At 50.9% G+C, this 7,327-nt stretch overlaps 1 long non-coding RNA gene across 1 annotated transcript; it reads left to right on the top strand.

Annotated features, from left to right (window-relative positions):
* Window positions 1-1,094: 1,094 nt before the first annotated feature.
* On the top strand, window positions 1,095-6,886 carry LOC140610091 (uncharacterized). The gene is made up of 3 exons (XR_012011891.1): window positions 1,095-1,336; window positions 2,329-2,563; window positions 6,459-6,886. It is a non-coding gene; the product is annotated as an uncharacterized lncRNA (long non-coding RNA).
* Window positions 6,887-7,327: the final 441 nt, after the last annotated feature.

The raw sequence follows: 7,327 nt of genomic DNA, 5'->3' as shown, positions 1-7,327 counted from the left end.
AACTGTAGTTTCCCACCCAACACAGAGTCTGGCCCAAGTAATCTTCACTAACAGTACAGCACCAGGCATGCAGCTGGTGCCTAATCTGGGTTAAATAAACACGTGCCCTCTGGGCCTTCGTCAAACCAGACTTTCACTTAGTTTGCTTGCTGGGATATTCCCCAAAGTCAGGAGTATTGTCTCTCTACATGCGTCTGCCAGATTTCTAGTGACCATTTGCTGCAAGAAGAGCTCTGTTTTGGCATTTAGTGTATTGACTGAGATTCAAAATTAGTATTGATTGGTTCTGCAATACCAATAATAATGAAAAAATTATAAAGCCTATTACCTTCAACCTGAGGGGTAGACACAGGTGTGCAGTGCACTCCCAGCTCATTCCACAATATACCCCATGTCCACGTCACACTTTCAGGAGTCGACTGTCCATGAGACACAGGCTGGCCCTGCTTGGTGTGTAGGCACCTGCCCTCAGCCTCGCTCAGCCATGAGAAGCAGCCTCAGGACAGGGACCTGCTCCAGCCATTGGACATGATGAATTTCAAGTAACGGAAGAACATCCAAACAAGAGGGCTTTGTGAGACTTTTTCTTCCTGTACAAACATGGATAATCATCCCCAAACTGGGATGCCTGAGTGGCTCAGTGGTTGAGTGTCTGTCTTCGGCTCTGGGCGTGATCCTGGGGTCCTGGGATCGAGTCCCACATCGAGCTCCCCGCAGGGAACCTGCATCTCCCTCTGCCTGTGTCTCTGCCTCTCTGTGTATCTCTCATAAATAAATAAATAAAATCTTTAAAAACCATCCCCAAACTGAAGGACTCCATGAAAACGTGCCTTATCCATCTAAGGAACACCCTCAGAAGCCAATGTGCCCTGCAGGTGTTTGATGCCCTATAAACATATTGGAATTGCTACTCCGGACCCAGGCTTTATTCCGCTTCAGTATGTAACTCTTACTTTATACCTACTTGGGATTTTTTCTGTTTGTCATTCCAGTCTGGACGTGTAAGTCAGAGAGGGCCTGAGGAGGAGATGCTCATCATCTGACATCAGTTGCTGTTTCTTTTCATCTGAAAGGGCCCTTTGTTGCATGGGGATTGCCCAATAACTGGAAGGCGTAACGAGAGATGAGCGTCAATACTTCCAGTGTGAGGCTTTGGCTCGGTTTTCATGATCATGAAAGAAGCCCACCACATCCAGGAAGAACTGACTCCACGCAGGAAGCTTCCTTATTTGCCGACCAAGTGCATTTCCATGTCTGTTCATATTCAAACCACTCTTCAGAGTGTCCTCCACCTCGTCCCTCCTTTGCTCAGCTCTGCAACTGTGTCTCTGCACAGGTTAGTCATCTATCTTTCCTCTCCATTTGCCAAGGTTATTGCTTTCTTTAAGACCCAGTTCCTATCTCACTCACCCCCATTCACCCTTCCCACTGGGACCCCCGTCTGGTGAGCAGGCCCTGAGCCTCCACGGCTCCATGGGCCCCAAGGCATCGGGTGGGGCTGGGGCTCACTCCACAGACTTTCGTGAACTTCCCTGGAGCAGGCTGACCCCAGTGCACCCAGCAGTGCCAGGAGCTTTGTGCCATGTCTGTTTTATGGCCAGCCACAGCCAGAGGAGGCCAGAGCTGGCTCGAAGGAAGGCATCGTTACTTCTACTTGATGGAAGCAGGAGCATTTCGGTGGAAGTAAGAGGATGACTCCCTGCTGTCTACCACAGATGAAAATCCAGACTTGAGTCCCATTACTGAGTGCCAAGGGGGAGAGCCACTGAAACGGGACCCAGAGCCCACAAGAGAATGGAGCTGAATGTGAAGCCAGAACAAAATGGGGAGTTCAGGCCATTTTAGTAACAGATGACATGTCCTGGTCAATCAGATGGATGAGTCATCTGACAAAGTCCCATAATGACAGTGGGGAAGCTGCAAGGTGCATGGAGAGACAGCTATAGAGCACAAGCACACTTGGCAGGAGCCATCACCCTGGGGTCGCCCCACGGGCAGCGTGGCTCAGAGGTGCCAAGGACCCCCAGGCGGCGAGTATGCTGTGAAGGGAGACAGAACGCCTGTCCACAGCAGCGCCACTACTTCCTTCCTCATTTTCTAAGCTGACCAACCCCCCTTAAATAGACAGTCTTTCCTAAACGAAGCGAATGCCTTCAATCTGCTTACAGCTCAGTTTTGTCACTTGGGAGCCATTCTGTTTCTTTAAGCTGTCTTTATAAATCTTGGATCTGATGATCAATTATGAATTAATGTACACATTTAAATTCAAAAGCCAATGTTGTTCTCCTGATTTTCAAGATCTTAAGAGATGCCTCATTGTCACGACAGGGGTCTGAGAATAAAACACAAACACTAAAGCTGAGGCGGGCTGTGGGGAACCTTGTCACCAGCTCGGAAGCCAAGGAGGATGGTGCGCAGAGGCGGGTCCAGGGTGTCGGGCCCCCCAGGGCAGGTGGTGCCTCTACTGAGTTCTGAAAGTCAAATCCGTATTCTCTGAAAGAGAGACATTCTATTCAAGGTGCACAGCACAAAGATGAAGAGTGGACCCAGCTCACAGAAACAGGTGAGTCATGGGGAAGGTTTCTGGGGGCTCCTGCTTCAGTCTCCAGGACCCTGATGGGTGTGGGAGGTTTCCAAACTGAGGAGATGCATGGCCAAGAGATAGGACAGGAGAAGCCCAGGGAGAAGGCAGCCAGGACCCCCTCAGGGGTCACACAGGGCTGCCAGGACCACACATGACAGGCTGGAGTGGGGAGTTCTTACAAAACAGCAGAACTCCCGGTACTCGGGTGTTGAGGGTGAAGACACAAGAAGGGTTGAAATAACCTCTTAATGGCCCCATTCCTTCTGAGGCAGTCACTCAGCCACTCAACGACGTCTAAGGACCCAGCCCTAGCTTGGCAGGTAGTGCACCAGAGGATGCAGGCATGGGAACAAATCCTACAGCAAAACGTGCAAACTCAGCCGATGACCTGAGCGAGAAGCAGCTTGCCAGCTCCTCTGTGTGAGCACACCAGCCACAGGGACCAGAGGACCTCCTGGCGTTGTCAGGCCAGCTCCAGCCGGAAAAGCCATGTTACCTGGGTTATTTTATCAAGGTGTGTGCCTGGGCCTTGTCTAGACTTGCGGGTTCAGAGACCCTGGAAGCTGCACTTTGATGTTTAACAAGCACTTCAGGAGACTTTAATTGTCAGGGGCTGGGAGGAAACACTGGTGGCTCCTGCTAGTCTGGGGAAGGGGGAAGGTGAATGTAGTGTGGGTGTGTCAGTGTGTGAGAGTTGTCAGTGTGTGACTGTATGAGTCCACATGTGTCTACCAAACTCCATCAAACCCCACTAAACCTCACCAAACCCCACCAAACTCCAATCCCTGCTGAACCTCACTAAACCCACCAAACCCCATCAAGTCCCACCAAACCTCACCAAATCCCACCTGATCCCCGTCAAGCCCACCAAATTCCACTGAACACTCCCAAATCTCACTAAACCTCACTAAGCCCCACCAAACCCCGCCAAATTCCACCAAACCCCATCAAACCCCCCCAAATTCCACCAAACCTCACCAAATTCTACCAGAACCCAACAAAAGCCTACCAAACCCTATCAAACTCCGCCAGACCCCGCCAAACCCCATCAAACCCGCCAAATTACACCAAACCCCACCAAGCCTCACCACACATCACCAAATCCCAGCAGCAAGACCAAGAGTTCCTTTCTCAGCTTTTCTTTTAGGCAATAAAATCCCTTTCAAATATATGAATTAAAAGATATTTGTGTTAGTCCAGTGCACTAAAGGCCTTTCCGTCTTGACAAGGTAGGTGTAGGGTTCCAGATTGTGACACGGTAGCTCTGTTGAGACAGCAGGAGCAAGAGGAAGAAGGTGGAGATGAACCTTGGCCAGGGACCCGCTGCGGCCACCGCTCAGGCAAACGCTCTAACGCTGACATACACTTAGGTCTCCTGAAATAAAACCATGACACTGAAATGTATGTGGGAAAACACGTGTGCAAATGAGGATAAAAAAGTAATTTCAAACATTAAGATTTCCTAAAAGTGAGTGGATTTTAAAAATACATCAAAATGAAACCAGATTATTTGCAACGGAGCGCATGTGTGGCTGTTTGTCTCCAGGAAATACCTGCAGGGGGAAGGCAGGGAGCACGCAGCACCTGCCGCTTAGCGGCTCTGTGCGCCAATCTACCCCCGCGGGCCCTGGCCACTCACACTGAGGGAAATTTCATGTTACAAAGACTGATGGAAATGAAGAGCTGGGTAATTATTAGCTTTGTTACGAGCAGATCAATCATGTGCGAGCGAGGTTTCCCCGTCAGGTGTCGCCTTCCCTGCTCCAGGTGGGTGGGCCGCCGCTCGCTTGGGCGCCAGGCCCCAGTGGGGCTGTTGGCAGTGTTCAGAAGCCGGCCCGCCCATGTCATCAGGACGTGTATCATCGTGACAAATGACTAAATGCCTTATCTTACCCAAAGCAATGGCTGTCTGGTGGCGGGAGGCCATGCCTGACCCCCAGGCACCCAAGGCCTCATGTGGGGAGCGCCTTCTGCCCGCAAGGCCAGGGTGGTAGTGGAGCTGTGCTGGGCAGCTGCGGAACAGGTTTTCCTGCCTGGGGCAGGAGTCCAGACCCCATCCCCACTCACAGCTTTGGGGCAAGGGGCCCCTTCCCAGGTCTACACTCTCTGCAGCCAAGCTCTGCTCTGAGACACTGCACAGTTTGGGCCCGGGACTCTGGGTCCCGCCTGCTGACCCCAAGGGACAGCATGGGCTCTCAGAGGCAATTGTGTGACCACGGAAGGCCCCGCTGTCTCCAGGGACTTCAGGGAACTGGAAGCCCCGTCCCCCTAGCACAGAGGAGATCTTACACCCACCTTCACTCCCCAGGCCTTCCTCACACCCAATGACCAGCCAGGGGGACCCAGGACTCCACATGAGGCCACGTGAGACCAGCGTCCTCCAGCAGCGTCCCCGGCATTAGGCCAGTGTCGCAAGTTCCCTCCCAACACAGCCCCTTCTGCCAGCCCAGGGCTCCCACAGCCCAGAACCTGGGAGCAGCTCCCGAGGACGGAGAAAGTGGTCTGCAAGATGAGCCGTAGCCACAGGGCTGGCCTTCGGGAGGTCTGTCCTTGCGTCATTTGCCCTCATCTGACCTGCTGCAGTCAGCCGTTAGTTTCGTGGGGGCAGGAGTCATCTCCATTCAGGCGCATTCTAGGGAGAGCAGGGCCCCTGGACCGTTGTGCCCCTGGACCGTCGTGCCCCTGGACCGTCATGCCCCTGATCCAGGCCTGACCCACAATGGGGCTGCAGAGGAGGGTCATGGCCATGGGCCCCCAGTGCACTCGGCTCTTGGAAAGCATCACACCACCTGCAGGCATGCCTCCTACTTCGTGACAGGCACCCAAATGATAACCCCTCAGAGAAAATAACCTGGAGCTTCCTCAGGGGGAAACCCCCAAGTTTGCACTGGCCCAGCAATGACAGAGGCTGGTCATAGGGACCCAGCAGCAGGGAGGTTCTTTCATGCCCAGCAGACCCCTCTCATGACCCATGTGGTCAAGGCAAAGTGCACCGGAGTGTGACCTTGAAGTCCGGTGCCAACCGTGAACACATGCCTCTCATTGCCTCCCTAAAGCTGCTTCTAAACATGAGCCAGTGAGTGACGTTTAGCGTTCCTCACAATTGTCTAAATCAGTACCCAAAAGGCTATTTTGACTGAATGCAGAGTTTTCAAATAACTGCTTAAAATTTATCATGTTGTATAAAGCCCCGCATCTAATCACATAATTCCTAGTGAAAAATAATGTAAAATTTTTGCTAAACCTATAATTTAAAAACTCACAATGAACTAAACTTCCACCCAAATGCCATGTATCAGACAACAAAAGCTTATGGAAACATCCGAATATTCATGATCCAAATATTCATGCAAGCCTCAGAATTGTTTTGACAAATTGCATACACAGTCAGAATGTTTTTGGCAATAGTGCCAACCAGCCACGTACGTGTATTTATGTGAGCAGACCCAGTTTGCTGTGGTTACACGCTCAGATACAGCACACGTGATTACCAACATCAAACTCTCACCTGTGCCCTTTATGCCCATCATGATAATTTTATAAAAAAAAAAAAATTGGCTTTGAGGATAAAAAAAAAACAACAAGTATGTCTAAACCCAAAAATGGAAAGATTCCAAGAACAAGTTGAGATTAATATTTTTCCCTGTTAAAAAGAGGGCAATTTTTAAATACTTCAAGAACTATTTAAAAATCCACAAATTCTGTTCATGTTTCTCTGACAGGAGGCAAAAGTAAGCCGAGACCATTTAAAAAAAAATATATGGTGAATTCAGTCACTGACAGAGTTTTGAGGTGTTTGTCACTTCTTCTGCCAGAGTTTACAGCTGTAGCGAACAGTCTGATGCAGCGCTAATTTCTAATTATGACCTAGCAGGAATGGAGGAGGTTGTCAATTTTACTCATCCCGCGGTGAGAAACAAAACGATTCTACTTTCTGCTGCCAACCAAATCATCCTATTCTTCAGCAAGACTAAGAATAATCATCTAAATAACAAAAAATCAACAGGAGTGATGTACATGTGACGAATGGCGACAGTCTTCTCTAGAAGACGCAATCATGGAACCCAGAAGGAAGCACCGAGGTTTTCCAGAAAAGGATTCTGAACTTCTCATGGCACGGCTCTTCCTCCCTACTCGGAAGCATGTGGGGTCCGGAGATGAAGCGTGCCACCCTACAGTACACGTCCAACCCGATGGCATGCATGTGCTCAAAGGCTTCTCATTCCCTCTCACAGTGCACTTCTGTGCCAGTGGACACACTGGGCCCTCCCTCAGTTTCCAGTACGGCAGGCCATGGAGACCATGGGGGCCGTGGGGGCTGTGGGGGCCATGGGGGCCATGGTGGGGCAGGGGCGATGTGCCCCAGCTGGTTTGTAAAGAGCAGAACCAGGACAGGCTGCTAGGGCTGGCGATGGACTCACATTTCCTTTAAAACAGAAGAAAACGGGCGTCTGGGGGGCTGTCGGTGGAGCATCCGCCTTCAGCTCAGGTCATGATCCTGGGGTCCTGGAATCAAGTCTTCCGCTGGGCTCCCTGCTCAGCAGAGAGTCTGCTTCTCCCTCTGCCCCTTGCCGTGCCCTTGCTCACTCTCTCTCTCTCTCTCTCTTTCTCTATCTTACTCAGATAAATAAAATCTTAACAGAAGAAAACCAGCCAGTGACTTAGAAAGGCAGCTCCTGAAGTGGACTGGCCGTCCACCCAGAGCTGTCCACTGCGGCTTCCACCCTCATTTGTCCCATGCCC

Source organism: Canis lupus, chromosome 1, assembly GCF_048164855.1.
Source record: "Canis lupus baileyi chromosome 1, mCanLup2.hap1, whole genome shotgun sequence".
In the NCBI taxonomy this organism is placed as follows: Eukaryota; Metazoa; Chordata; class Mammalia; order Carnivora; family Canidae; genus Canis; species Canis lupus.
The sequence above is the reverse complement of the archived record's forward strand: the minus strand, read 5'-3'. Positions and strand labels throughout refer to the sequence as shown.